Raw genomic sequence first — 14,938 nt, forward strand, 5'->3', positions numbered from 1 at the left:
TGACAGCCATTCACTGGTTCATTCCTCAGCCCATAAATGCTGGAACTAAATGTAATACTCCATCACTGGCCTGTCTCAAATTAGTAAATTCAGCATCGACTGATAATTGAGCCTGATACCTCCTTGCATTGTAAGATTCAGTGCTCCAACACACAGTTCCTTTATCCACAAACCACCAGGGGCTACCTATATAATGTAAAAATAACTCCTTTGAAATCAATAATTAAAAACAAAAATGATTGGGATGAGCATTCAAAATAAATGGCACCTTTTCTATTTAATAACAAGTAACTTTTCACAGTAACTTTATTGCAATGATAATGTAAGCCTACTTGTGACAATAAAGATTATTTTATTTATTTTATTGTATGTAACATAGCAATTCTAATGTATCAAATTTATTCAAGCCTGTACACTAGACTTAAGTAACTTCCACTTCAAGTTACCAAGTAGCTTCCCCTTTTCTTCTGAATTTCAAATATGCCATCTACTTCCTACCGTTCTGCGCTATAACAGGTCTCCAATTGGTTCTGATGTCTTTTACAGACCTTTTGGCCCTGGAGATCATGTTGACCTTGGCAGTTGAATCCTGCCAGATCTTGTTGCAAACAATCTGTGGTCTCCCTAGGATAGCCTAATGCGTATATGGTTAAGCATTTGTCCCTCTGGCTAGTGACCTGAGAAATTAAGATTTTTAGCACATCGGTGCTATATTTTGGCAGATCTAATCTACCCTGTGGCTCTGCAGCCACTATGTAGCTGAAACCTGCAGAATTCCTGCAGCATGCCAGTTGAAATTTACACAAAATCTTCATTTTAATGTTGTTAACATAGCATTTATTGTCCAATTTCCATTTGTTTGCAATTTCAGAATTTATTTTTGAAAAACGTCTACGCAATGAAATCTGATAGTTAAGAAAGATTCCTCAATTCGCAGTCACCCCAAAATAGTGTGATCTTTAATTAACTTTACGGAGCTTATAATTCCTTTGGAATCAATTCCAGAAGAAAGCATAACTGAACCAACTGCACAAAGCCACAAATGTCAAACTATGTCTTTCTTCTATCATGTGGAATTACAGACACAAACATTGAACCCTTAGCATATCATTTTCAGAGCTAAAGATTGTTTAATTATCTATTTTTAAATGCTCAGCGCATTAAATATTGTTAATATGTTACCAAATTTCACTCATGCGTAGTAGCTAGTTTCTACTCATCTTAACCGTAAGTAAAGTTGAGCAGGGTGTGAAAAATGCAATCAGCTGGACCCAATTCCATCAGTTTCCCACCAGGCGGATTAGAATAAATTTCATCCGAATGTTTCTCTTCATTGACGGAGCTACCCTTGTTTAGTTTGATTTGCTAAATTTATTATGTGGGCGGTATTAGAAACAATTTTTTAACAATTGATTATGAATCTGATCTCTAGTTAGCATAAAACGTACAGACAAGTAGAATTCAAATCTATGTGAATCCGGTTATATCAGCGACTGGTTTGTCCATCTCAACTTATTGTACATAACAAGGTTCCAATATAATATTGCCTGATGCACAACTTGAAATCCCTGGGGATTACAATCCCTTTTTATTTCTTCTTTGCTCCCACCTTGAACTAAACCTCACCAAATTCCAGTGTCATACATCTTGAATTAGTTCATTAAAGTCAAATTGCCACAACTGAATAAAGCACAGAAGCTGTACCTTTAAAAGATGTTTTTTCAACTTATGTGTATTGCACATAGTCCAGAGCACATCAGATGGCAGTTAGTATGGCTAGAGGTTTGGATAATGTCTTAAGCTGTGAGAATGAAGCTGAGCAGTTTTTCTTTGTCACCTCAACCCCAAGGTGGGTTATGTCCTTGAAATGAATTTTAACCCATCACAGTATAAAATGCATACAGATTGCCTCTTGGGCTTTTTTCATTCAGCTTTAGTTGATTTTTATTTTGTCAGCAGGGGTGGAGTTGGGCCTTGGAGACAACAGTGGATCGCAGACTCCTTTGAACGGTATTTTTATAAAATGAGTGTAATTTCTTTGCAATGACATTATTCGGATTTTAGTTTTTGATATTTGAGAAAGGATTTGATCTATTACAAAGCTAAGTTTCTAAATTATTAATTGCATTCACATATAAATTACATTGTTGCCTCTAAGTTTCATTACGTGCCAAAGGATGATTTAATATTTGTGTTAGCAACCCTTTTCCTGTGGAATTGTTTTTTAAATATATGTAAGGAGCACACATTTTATACAGTCAAACACATGTTTGTTACCACAGTTGCTCCTTTTGTCACAGAGAGCAATGTTATTAGCAGTCATGGAATCAAATGAAAAATAGTTCCCGTAGATAACCTTTGATCTCATCTTAAATTGCACCGTATAGTCCATGGTTATGAAGCAGGGAAATATAACAAAGCATCTTATTGAATTGTGTTAGACTGTAAGGATTTTCTGTTGAAGAAGCTGAAAAAAAATGAGGACGATACTTGCTGTTGTTGTTCATCATTTAGCATGAACCTGTTTTTGTCCCAGTGGTAAAAACATGATAAAAATGGCCCAAGGTCTGCTATATTCTCACTGTTTTATGATCAAATATGACGGCAGGAGCCATTCAACACAGATACTGAATGACTGATGAAGGGCGATCTAATAATAAATTTGTATTTAAAAGGCAAAATAAATTTTAAAAATGGATTCATTAAAATTATTTCACTTTGCCCCGATTTAATTTGAAGACTTCTTTTTCTGTTTCATAATTAACAAAATAGCTGTTCAGGAATCAAATACAGCAAAATCTATGTTAATTGTAAGACGAATACAAAAGAGTATTGTTTCTCATGCCAATGAGTTGCGTCAATGAATCATGGAATGTGGATTTATGTTTGTGATGAGCCAGACTAATTCATTAATATCATCCAGGATGTGTAAGAGGGAGTGTTCAACTTGTAGATAGAGCTTATGCTCTACTAGCTTGCACAATTAGAGTAGAAGTGCCTTGGTGTTCAGCAGCCATTACCTTTGGCTGCTTCTGCCTCTGGCAGCCAAGATTCACATTGGCATTCGAGGCAGCCCTTCATGGTTGATACTACTTATTTTCTGGTGCCTTACACTTCTGTTTATTCTGGAAGTTTACAGCCAAATTTAGATGTGACATCAGCAGAAAATGTCTAATATAGGCGTGTAATCATTCATATGTTAAAGCTACATGTTTAGAAGTTTGGATCTACTTTCCTGTAATTTCCCGCCAGCTCTTTTTCACCCGTGACTTCTAACGTTTACATGCACACCAATGTTCAGAAAATAATGAGAAAGAATAATGTTAAAAAAAGGAACCTAAAGTGTCCATTTAAAAATATGTTTCTACGGGTAAGAGAATATTACACTAATTTATTAATCATTGATGATTTTAAGTAAAGGTAAAGATGTTTTGGAAAGAAAACGAAGAGACAGCATGAATGACCACATCATATGATATGGGACAGTAATCAAAGCCAAAATTAAAGGAAGATGCAACAACCTGATTGAACCAAGAAAATTTGCTGTTTTTCCAGGTTCCATTCAGTTATTCTTCACAAGGCAGGTTCCCAATCTCAGCTCTGCATAGAGAGTAGCACCAAACAGTGGTCAAGCTAAGAGAGAGAAGGAATTTCCGGAGGTGAGCCATCGCAGGCCAATCTCACACACCTCCAAGTGGCCAGTTACAGAACTACATTGACAAAGATTTCAGAAGAATTTGTCTGTAGCTTCACTGTTGGTTAAGATTGGGGGAAAGAGACCGAACTGAGGACGAGATCGTCTTCTGAGGGGGAAAAATAAGAAAAATGGGAAGCTCTTAGAAGCTGTGAGAACAAGATTTTACAATTTCCAGTAAATCAAAAAAAACAATGAGTTGATTCTTTGCCATGTCGCCAAATGTAGGTCACACACAATTTATACTCAGTGGGATTTGAATGTGATTTATACAAGTCCTTGAAAATACTGGGAGGAAATTACGTTCAGGTGCCCCCTTTTCACTTAACAGCATAAATGACTAAAAACAATGGAATGCTTGTGTAGTTGATTAATAGCTAATTAAATAATTGTTGAGTTGATGCTTGATAAAGAAAAAAAATCATAATGTGTAATGTTATAATGATCAACAAATCAGCCTGTCCTCACAGCACACCAGATATGCCATAAAAATGATATTAAAAGGAAAATAGGATTAGAAAAAAGTAATTAGCCAAACCTTATAGTTAAGGCTACAGAATTTCATTTCATATTTCTGCAAACACAACGTTGATAAATTTAACAAACTATATTGCAAAACATTCTTAGAGAAATTATAATCATGTTAATGGTAATTATTCACTTTAAATTGATAGAGAATTGTTAGGTGCTCTATATTTTAATCGGTATGTTGTTTGTTAAGCTAATTTCAATTAGAATTGCAAGTGTTTTTGAATACTACTAAAATCAATTAAGTTTCTTTGCTGTCTCCTTGAAACAGGTTTCCAGGAAATGCAGGAAGCTAAATGAAAACTTGAAGGTAATACAGTACGTGCTTTCCTTTATTCTTATCTGCAATTTTCCAGTCTAAGCCATGGCAACAAGCAGGAAGTGATGATAACTGGGCGCTTTTAATGCATTTTCTTCTGACAAACATCTATGGTTATGCATTTCTCAGTAAAATAACTCCAAATTGAACCAATTCCTTTTCACAATGCATCCTGGTGTAATTCCATGTAGATTTGTAATACAGCATTAATTTTACTGGAGTTAGGAACATTTGCATCTGACTGAAGCACGACAAAATTGATAAAGTGTAAGCATTCATGATGCTTGAGGCTTATAAAAAAAAGTTAAAGCAGACAGCCTTTTTTTAAAAATGACAATGAATTTTAAAGGAGTACCACAGGCTAAAACTTTACTGCAGCTCTATCCCTGAGTGCTATTTGAAAAAACATCTCTGTTAATTAAACAAAATGTATAAATGCACAAAAAGGAGAAATAGAGTGAACTCACATTTAAATAGCACCTTTCCCGTCCTTATGACTTTGAAAACCACTTTGTAGTCAATGAATTACGTTCCATATAGAGTAAATTCTATTTTACGCAATTATGGCAGCTAATTGAGGCATAGAAAGGTCCCACAAACAGATGAATGAGCAGTTAATCTTTTTGGTCGTGTTGATTGACGGAGGAATATTACCCAGGGCAACATCAGAATTCCCTTTTGTTTCAAATAACGACATGAGATACTTTGTGTGCGGCTGAAGAAGCAGATAATGCCTTATTATAAGGATATGGAATCTTTTCCTTTGAAAGATAGCACTTCCAAAAATGCAACACTTCGTACTGCATTAACATGTCAATTTGCATAATGGTAAAATACATTTTTCTATGGGTCAAACATTCAAGTATAGGAAGAGATTCGAGCGATATTACGAGAAAAACCTTTAAAAATCAATTATAATAATTAGGAATTTTAAAACACAAGCAAAGAGATGAGTGCCATGTTGAGCTTGATTGCCCAATGACCTCTGGAGCAACACCTCAACCAACAGTTTTTCTATATCCAGCTCCAACATATTACCAATATTGCACCTCAGTGGAAAAGTGGATGCCATGCCATGGAGGACATGATGGGATACATTAAGCGGTCAAGGCTTGGAGCAGCATTTATGCTAGGTTAGCATGCGGCCTTTCGTTTCTGAAATATGGTTTGAATCTAACATCTTCCTTTCTCTCAGAAAAGTAAATTAGGTAACCTCAATGCTGTTCCGTTATTCCTACAGGACAAAGGACCAGGGCAGAATGTTCTCTTTTTTTCCAAACTGCCGACTGCTTTGCCACCTTTTACCGCAAAAAGAATTTCTGTGGGCAGGTCCCACGATGTCACACTGACGGGGCTGGCTCTGAATGAGCCCCCTCCGTCAGCAACCCCAGCTCCTGAGAGACCGGGGAGCCTTTGTAAAGTGAATCTTGATTTTAAAAAGTAATATCTTTAACCCCCCCCCCCCCCCCCCCCCCCCCCCCCCCCCCCCGCCACCCCCAGGAGACTCCCTCCTGCCATCGGACACAGGATTCTCCCCGCACAAATACCAGATTCCATCTCACCCCTCCCCCACATGGACCCACCTCTCACAGACATGGGAACCCCCCGACCAACAGATACAGGACTCCCCCGCAGGAGCACCTGACACCCCAATGCGGAAACCGCCCCCTCCCATTGGAAGCCCTCCTAGCAATGGATTGGATTGGATTGGATTGGATTTGTTTTTGTCACGTGTACCGAGGTACAGTGAAAAGTATTTTTCTGCAAGCAGCTCAACAGATCATTCAGTACATGGAAGAAAAGGGAATTAAACAAAATTCAAGAAAATACATGAGAATACATAATAGGGCAACGCAAGATATACAATGTAACTACATAAGCATTGGCATCGGTTGAAGCATACAGTGCCTGCAGGCTGTGCTCAGGCAGTGCCAGGGGGCAATATCAGAGGCAGTGCCAGGCCTGGGCATGATCTCTTCCCCCCCACCCCCGGGAAGTACTTAAATGTGCGTCACCACTTGTTATGAACAGAGGAACCAGTTCGTAGAAAGGAGGGGGCGAGTGCAGCAGAGCGGAGGAGGTGGGGAGTGTTGCTCGTTCTGGGTGAGTGTGCTTAACACTTGATTTGGCTCTGTTTCATTACTTAGCTCTGGAGTCGCCAGGTATCGTTAAGATACCGCCACAAGTTTCAAGGTCAAGTTCAAAGCAATAAAACCATACACCAATTAGTAAGTTCAAACAATTGAGTTTATTATAATACAATTATAATACTACCCATGCACACGCTAAGATGACTAAACTATTCCTATCACTGGATAAACCAATACTTATCTTAAAGGGAACTGCCGGATCAGGGGACAAGGCCTCTTGCTCTGCACTGGTCCACAGACTTCAGGTTGGTACGGGTTAAAAAGGGGTCAGGAGTGTCTATCTCTGGTAGCGATCGTTGTGAGACACTTACTTGCTGGCGGCTGCTGTCCCAAACCTCTCCTCTCTCTCGGTCAGGGTCTTCTTCGGTAAAAGGCTGGTCGAGAGGGCTGGTCCAGAGAGGAGGGCTGGTCAAGAAGAACAAACTAAGTTTGGGACCTGTCTTTTATAGGTCCTAGGGCTTCGCGCCCTTTTGGGCGGTCCCTCTACCTGCTGGGAATCGATTGGGTCTCTTCCCAATCGATTTGTTTGAATCCCCCCAATACTGAGGCTTTTCCTCGGCTACTGGGCGGGCCTTCAGGTGCTTTGTCTTCAAACCCCGCTGGTGCCGGGGTGTCTGGCTTCCCATACAATGTTGCAATCACTTCCCTATTTGTGTCCTTTGTCCCTGGGATCGTTCCATTACTATGCTAACTCTCCCGGAGATTGCTTCATTAGTATGCGGAATGTTCGTTTCGGTGCTGTCTGCTCTCTTAGCAGACAGAATACACATTGGCTTGGTGCAGCCTGCTTGTGCTGCAAACTTCGTCTATTTTAACCTGCAAGCTTTGCGTTCCTCCATTTTGTATTGAGGGAATGGCCAACTTCGGTGGCTACAGGAGCAGCAGATAGAGAGGACATTGGCTGGGCAGGTGTAGGAGGGGGTCAGACCAACCCCAGGAGGGGGAACCACCAAACCAATGGCAAAACTAGCACCAGAAGGTATGAGCGAGAGAGGGGGCCTTGATGCATCTCCATCCGGGGGGAGACCGTTTGGCAGGTCGCGGTTGGGGGGGGGGGGGGGAAGCAGAGGGGTAAACATAAGGGAGGGGTGATGCGACCATCAAATCACACGAGACAAAGAGTAGAAGTGAACAGTGGTTTTAATACGATCTGTGCCTGCCTGCGACTGCTCTGTACTGAGTGCCACCTACAGGCTTACAGGTTTATATACCACCCCCGAGGGGGCGGAGCCCACAAGGGCATCAACATCATACAGCACAATATAGTGGTGAATACGTTCACCACATTCATCCCCTGTTAAAAAATTGAAGTCCAGCGGGGGTGAAGTGGGCTCACAGATCGAGTCTGTCCGGCACCTTGTACGTTCTCCTCAGCTCTGGCTTCGCTGCGGGCATGGGTGTTGAACTCGTCGCTGCGGGCATGGGTGTTCGGTTTGTTGACTCCAGGAGCGTGTCGTCTGGAGCTTCATCACTGTAGGTCGGAGATGGGGGGAAAGGGGGGTGGAGGCCATGTAGGGGCAGGGGTGGTGTCCGGTGTAGGGTGGGGGAGGTAGGTGATTGTCGCAGGGGAAGGCGGATGCCAGATCCCGGAAGGAGACTGTATCTTGTCGGCCGTCGTGGTGCGACACGTAGGCATACTGAGGGTTGGCGTGAAGGAGCTGGACCCTCTCGACCAGGGGCCGGACCTATGGCTCCTCACATGCTTTTGGAGGAGGACAGGCACCGGTGTTGTCAGCCAGGACAGAAGCGAGACCCCAGAGGTGGATCTCCTGGGGAAGACAAATAGGCGGCCATGGGGGGTCTCGTTCGTGGCTGTGCAAAGAAGCGACCGAATGGAGTGGAGTGCTTCGGGGAGGACCTCCTGCCAGCGGGAAACTGGGAGACTTCTAAACCATAGGGCAGAAGGACGGCCTTCCAAACCGTCGTGGTCTCCCTCTCCACCTGTCCGTTTCCCCGGAAGTTGTAGCTGGTAGTCCTGCTCGAGGCAATGCCCTTACCGAGCAGGTACTGAGGCAGCTCGTCACTCATGAACGAGGAGCCCCAGTCACTGTGGACGTAAGTGGGGAAACCGAACAGGGTGAAGATGCTGTGCAGGGCCTTAATGACAGTGGCCGCGGTCATGTCGGGGATGGTATGGCAAAGGGGAAACGGGAATATTCGTCAACGACGTTAAGAAAATATGCGTTGCGGTCAGTGGCGGGGAGGGGTGCTTTGAAATCAATGCTGATGCGCTCAAAGGGCCGGGATGCCTTCACCAGGTGGGCCTTGTCTGGTCGATAGAAGTGCGGCTTACGCTCCTGGTAATGTCCCTGGTCATGGCCCTGACCTCCTTGGTGGAGTAGGGCAGGGTGGGCCTTGACAAAGTGGAGAGGCCGGGTGACCCCCAGGTGGCAGAGGTCATTGTGGATGGTCCGGAGTCGGTCACCTTGCGCGCTGCCGCATGTGCCGTGGGACAGGGCATCTGGGGGCACATTGAGCTTCCCAGGACGATACACAATATCGTAATTATAGGTGGAGAGTTCAATTCTCCACCTCAAGATTTTATCATTCTTGATCCTGCCCCGCTGTGTGTTGTTGAATATAAAGGCTACTGACCGTTGGTGGTGACGAGGGTGAACCTCCTACCAGCCAGGTAATGCCTCCAATGCCGCACAGCTTCCATGATGGCTTGAGCTTCCTTTTCGACCGAGGAGTGTCGAATTTCGGAGGCGTTGAGGGTACAGGAAAAAAAGGCCATGGGCCTGCCTGCCTGGTTAAGGGTAGCGGCCAGGGAGAGATCTGACGCGTCGTTCTCCACCTGGAAGGGGATGGATTCATCCACCGCGTGCATCGCGGCCTTGGTAATGTCTGCCTTGATGCGACTGAAGGCCAAGCGGGCCTCAGTCGTCAGGGGGAAGATGGTGGCTTTGATAAGTGGGCGGTCGGGCCCGAGAACTCCGTTTTCCACATAGCCGAGGATGGCTAGTCGGGTTGTGCAGAAAACGCATTTCTCCTTGTTGTGAGATTGAGGGCTTGGGCGGTTTGGAGGAACTTCTGAAGGTTAGCGTCATGGTCCTGCTGATCATGGCTGCAGATGGTGACGTTATCCAGGTATGGGAACATGGCCCGCAGCCCGTACTGGTCCACCATTCAGTCCATCATTCTTTGGAAGACCGAGACCCCGTTGGTGACGCCGAAGGGGACCCTGTGGAAGTGGAAGAGTCAGCCATCTGCCTCAAAGGCCGTGTAGTGGAGGTCTTCCCAGCGAATTGGAAGCTGGTGGTATGCGGACTTCAGATCTACCTGTCCTGGGCACTGTACCGGCTGCTCCTGGTGGCGACGGGTTTACAGTCGGTGGTGAGGTTCGCAAAGAGCGGGGGAGGGACAACCTTAATCGTTGCGAGGCTACATATGGTGAGGGGGGTAGGGGTCCGCCGAACTTCATGGTCAGGCTGCTGAGGTTGCACTGGAAGTCCAGTCCTAACAGGAGAGGAGGGCAGAGATGGGGGAGGACATAGAGTTTTAAATTGGCATACTCGGTGCCCTGTATCGCGAGGTTCGCAACACAGTACCCCCGGATCTGCACCAAATGTGATCCGGAAGCGAGGGAGTTTGTTTGGGATACGGGGGAAATCTGGAGAGAGCAACGCCTTACCGTGTCCGGATGTACGAAGCTCTCCGTTGCCCCCAGAGTCAAAGAGGCGGGGTGTTTCGTGCCCATTGACCCGGACAGTCATCATCAGGTTCTTGAGATGCTTGGGCCGTGACTGGTCGAGGGTGACAGCGCCGAGCTGCGGGTAGCCGGCGTGGTCGGAGGTAGTGGGGTGGTCCCAAGATGGCGGCCCCCATCGGTCGCACGTGTTGGGCGGCGTTAAAGATGGCGGCCAAGATGGCGGCCCCCCTCGGTCCTACTTGTCGGGCGGCATTGAAGGTGGCGGCCCCCATGAGTTGCACGTTTCGGGTAGGATTAAAGATGGCAGCCACCACTGGTAGCACGAGGTGGATGACGCGTCAGAAGGGGGCGGTACCGGCAGGTAGCACGCAGCCACGCTGCGGGGTCTGCGGGCCTATGAGTCGGGCCTGAGATTTAGGAGCTCTGGGTCGGGCCAGGCAGACTTTGGCAAAATGTCCTTTCTTGCCGCAGTCGCTGCAGGTGGCGTTCCGAGCTGGATAACGCTGCCCGAGGTGCTGATTCTGGCCACAGAAATAGCAAGGTGGCACCCCGGGTTGGGCAGGCAGCCGCACAGCACAGGCCTAGGACACCCTCTGGTTGGGTTTCCATGAGGGAATCGCGTCATTGGAGGGAAAAGCATTTAAGCTCTGGAAAGCTACTTCTAAAGAGGTGGATAGTTTTACCGTCTCTTCTAGGTTGAGGGTGTCCTTTTCGAGCAGGCGCTGTCTGACATAGGTTTCCTGAATGGCGAGTTCCATATGCTGCGAGGCCGTGACGTCCTTGTAATTGCAGTTTCGAGCGAGTGCCCTCAGGTCACGTAGGTATTCCTCCAGCGATTCCCCGGGGCGTTGGCGACGAGTGGTGAGGAGATGCTGCGCGAACACTTTGTTCACCGGCCTCACGTAATGTCTTTTCAGGATCGTGACCGCGTCTGCCTACGAGGTTGCTTCCTCGATTAGTACAGAGATTCTGTGGCTCACCCGGGCGTGGAGGAGACGCAGCTTCTGTTCCTCGGTGACGGCGGGCGAGGAGGAGGCAGCAAGGAGGCTCAATGCAGCGGAGCCAGTGCGAAAACATCCCCTTGGCTTTGGCTGCCTGTGGGTCGAGTTCCAGTCGGTCAGGTTTGAGGGCGGCTTCCATTGTGATATCTTAACATATTAAATTGATGTGACCATCAATTCACACAAGACGAAGGGCAGAAGTGAACAGTGGTTTTAATACGATCTGTGCCTGCCTACGACTACTCTGTACTGAGTGCCACCTACAGGCTTACAGGTTTATATACCACCCCCAAGGGGGCGGAGCCCACAAGGGCATCAACATCAAACAACACAGCACAGTGGTGAATTGTAATAGCATACGTTCACCACAAGGAGGTAGTACAACAAAACCGCAGGAGAGACAAAACAGCAGAAGGGAGAAGGGCTGTAGACTGGCTTCAGCAGGTCACTCGTGGAAAGTTGGAACAAGATGACAGTGCAAGTAGCCATTTTGTGGGGGGGTCTCTGGACAAAGAGAAACCCGGGAGCTCAGGAGCCCAGCCTCATTGTGATTACAGTGCCCGCGGCCATTTTGGATGGCTGCCAGTAAAGGGAAATCCCGGAGTGCAGGGGCACACCTGCAAGGTAAGTACGGTTGATCCCGCAGGAGGGGGAGGGGAACACAACCCCCCCCCCCCCCCCCCCCTCCACCCATCAGAATAGTCACCTGGAACACCAGGGGACTTAACGACCCAGTGAAAAGATCCAGAGTCTTCGCCCGCCTGAAAAGTATGAAAGTTGACATAATCTTTCCCCAAGATACAGACTTGAAGGAAAAGGAACAATTGCGTGTAATGAATGGGTGGGTGGGACAGATGTACCATTCACGTTACGGGACAAGAGCCGGGGGGGGGGGGGGGGGGGGGGGGGGGGGGGGGGGGGGGTAGCCATAGTGGTGTGTAAAAGGATGATGTTCACTGCGATGAACATGGTTATGGACCAAGGGGGACGCTACATCATGCTAAGTGGTGTCCTAGACAGGGCACTGGTGGTCCTAGTCAATGTGTACATACCCAACAGGGAGGAGACAGAGTTTGTAAAGGAGACCATGGTGGAAATCCCCGACATAGATACACATCGACTGATCATGGGGGGGAGGGGGGGGGGCGTTAATTGGGTACAGGACCCACTGGCGGACAGGTCAAATCCCAGAACACGGAAAACAGCAGGCATGGCTAGAGAATTGACAACATTTATGCAACAGGCGGGATAGTGAGGAAGAGGGCCAATGACCTTGCCTTTGCTTCCCTAATAGCCCGCTGGAGGATTCTGCTCGGCCGACGATCAGCAGCACCACCCACAGCAGTAGACTGATTGACAGCGCTGTCGGAATTTCTCCACCTGTAGAAGACCAAATTCGCTATCCGAGGGTCAGAGGATAGCTTCCAGAAAGCATGGAGACCATTCACCAACTTGTTCCAGGACCTGTTCGAGGCCAACAGTCAATAGAGAAAGGGGAGGGGGGGGGGCACACACGGGAACCAACAAGACTGCAGGGAATAGACAGGAAGGGGGAGGGAAGGTCAGCGAGAGAGGAGGGGGAGGCTGGAAAATGGCCAATACAAATTTCAGGGGGCCTAGAGCAAGGCCACAAGAAACGGAACCCCCAAAGAAACACCAAACATGAGATGGGGGGGGAGGGGCCAAATGGAAAGGGGGAGGGGGAGGAGAAGCACCACATACATGTAAATAGAGGATAACTGCCCACTGTATAATAAGTGACCTAAGAAAGGACCTCAAAACAACATAAGGTGGGGGCGGGTGGTGGGGCGATACCAAGGGAAATGTCTTGTTTATTATACCCGATGGACATACCCTTGTTGAATGTGGTGTATAAAATGTAAAACTTCAATAGAACCATTTTTTAAAAAACATGTGGTTCCCCGGCGGGGACCGTTCTCAATTGACAGGACCTATTGTAAAATCGCCGATGTTCTACATTAGCAAGGAGCAGGCGGAAATCATTATGGGTGGGGATAAAACAGTGGGGAGTCCCGATAATGACATTCAAATGGGTGAAAATAGGGTTCCCAAATATTTTTGGTGGAAACTCCATTAAGATCATTGGTGGGGGAAGAGGAGACGATCCCAACAGGAAATCCAACCGATGTAAATGTCATTTTGGGATTCCCTTTGGATTCTCCTCCAGATGTCCCCGTCCACCAACAACAGGGACGTAATATCCCCCAAAATGTTCAGCAGAGATTGCAGCCACTAGGGCATGAGTTGGCCTATGTTGGTACATCCACTCAAAAAGAGATGGATAGTATAGGGAATTGAAACGTAACAGCAGGGACAGTTTTCTGAGATTGAGACTGAAGCACGTTAAAAGCTTTACGCAGTAGTTGTCTGTATTTTAACATACTCAGAGGTGGTATGAGGGCCTGAAACAGGAATGCGTTCCATTTCCCAGTGTCATCAATCTTCACATTAATGAGCACAAAATCAATGTAAAAAAAATTGAATGGCACATTTTGTGTGACATAAAAGTGGAATTGGTAGTCATTTGGATTTTTCTTGCTTTTCAAATATTGTTTGTTCCGCTATTGTTTTTCTTATTACATCATTTGGTGCTTTATTAGAAAGGAGGATTCCTCAACTATTATGATTCGGCAGATCAATTGGAAGTGCAGTTAGAAGACTTTCTGCAGTTATTGACTCACTGTCATGTGGATAACTCCTTCCTGACACTAGCATTTAAAGATAAAGAGGACACAGAAGGTCCAAAGGAAATAATTTGGGTCTCTAAGTGCCACTTGGCGACGAAAGTAGTTTTCCTAAAGTTGATATTGATCTAAATTTGGCAGCTTATTTACTCCATGTCTTCATTTTAACCTTGTAGGTCTTTTTTTTGCAACACCTTTGAGCTATCAAGCCACAGAGCAAAAAGGGGGACCTCAGAAAACTTCAAATATTGTCGAAGTCTGGGTTTCAGTTATTTGAAATGATGCTGAACATGTCTGCTTTAATTTTGAACGAATGAAATTTGGACATTTGAAATTATGTTGAAAATTCTAGCAAATCTATATTGTCATGTTCCTCAGTCCACAAATTCCTTTTTGACACATGTACTCTCTTTGAAAAGATTAAAAGGGAAAACCCACGTGACATTGTGCATTATTTAGCATTTTAATTGCCTTTTTTTTTAGAACAATGAAAGGTTGAACAGGAATTCAAGAATTGCTGATTTCTAAATATAACTGGGATATTTAACCACAAAAAGGTATGCATTTCTTGATCTGAAGAGTAATTTCAAGGACGTTGGTACATGAGTCACAGAAAGATACTGCAGAAAAGGAGGCCATTAGGCCCATCATGCCTGTGGCAGTCCTTTGGTAGAACGGTCCAATTAGTCACATTCCCTGGCTCTACCTCCATTATCCTGATTTTTCTCCCCCCATCCCCGTCAAGTATCTGTCTAATTCCCTTTAGAATAATACTATTGAACTGCTTCCGTCATCCTTTCAGACTGTACATTGCAGATCACAACTCTCTGTGAAAAATGGTTCCTCATTTTGTCAGTCACCTTAAGTCTGCATTGTCCGATGCTTTCTC

General features: G+C 45.5%; 1 long non-coding RNA gene across 1 annotated transcript; it reads left to right on the forward strand.

Annotated features, from left to right (window-relative positions):
- The first annotated feature begins 1,945 nt into the window (after nt 1–1,945).
- LOC119971006 lies at nt 1,946–14,432 on the forward strand. Its single transcript, XR_005461716.1, has 4 exons — nt 1,946–2,010; nt 4,494–4,532; nt 5,566–5,674; nt 14,226–14,432. It is a non-coding gene; the product is annotated as an uncharacterized LOC119971006 (long non-coding RNA).
- The last annotated feature ends 506 nt before the right edge of the window (nt 14,433–14,938 follow it).

This window comes from Scyliorhinus canicula, chromosome 9 (assembly GCF_902713615.1).
Source record: "Scyliorhinus canicula chromosome 9, sScyCan1.1, whole genome shotgun sequence".
NCBI lineage: Eukaryota > Metazoa > Chordata > Chondrichthyes > Carcharhiniformes > Scyliorhinidae > Scyliorhinus > Scyliorhinus canicula.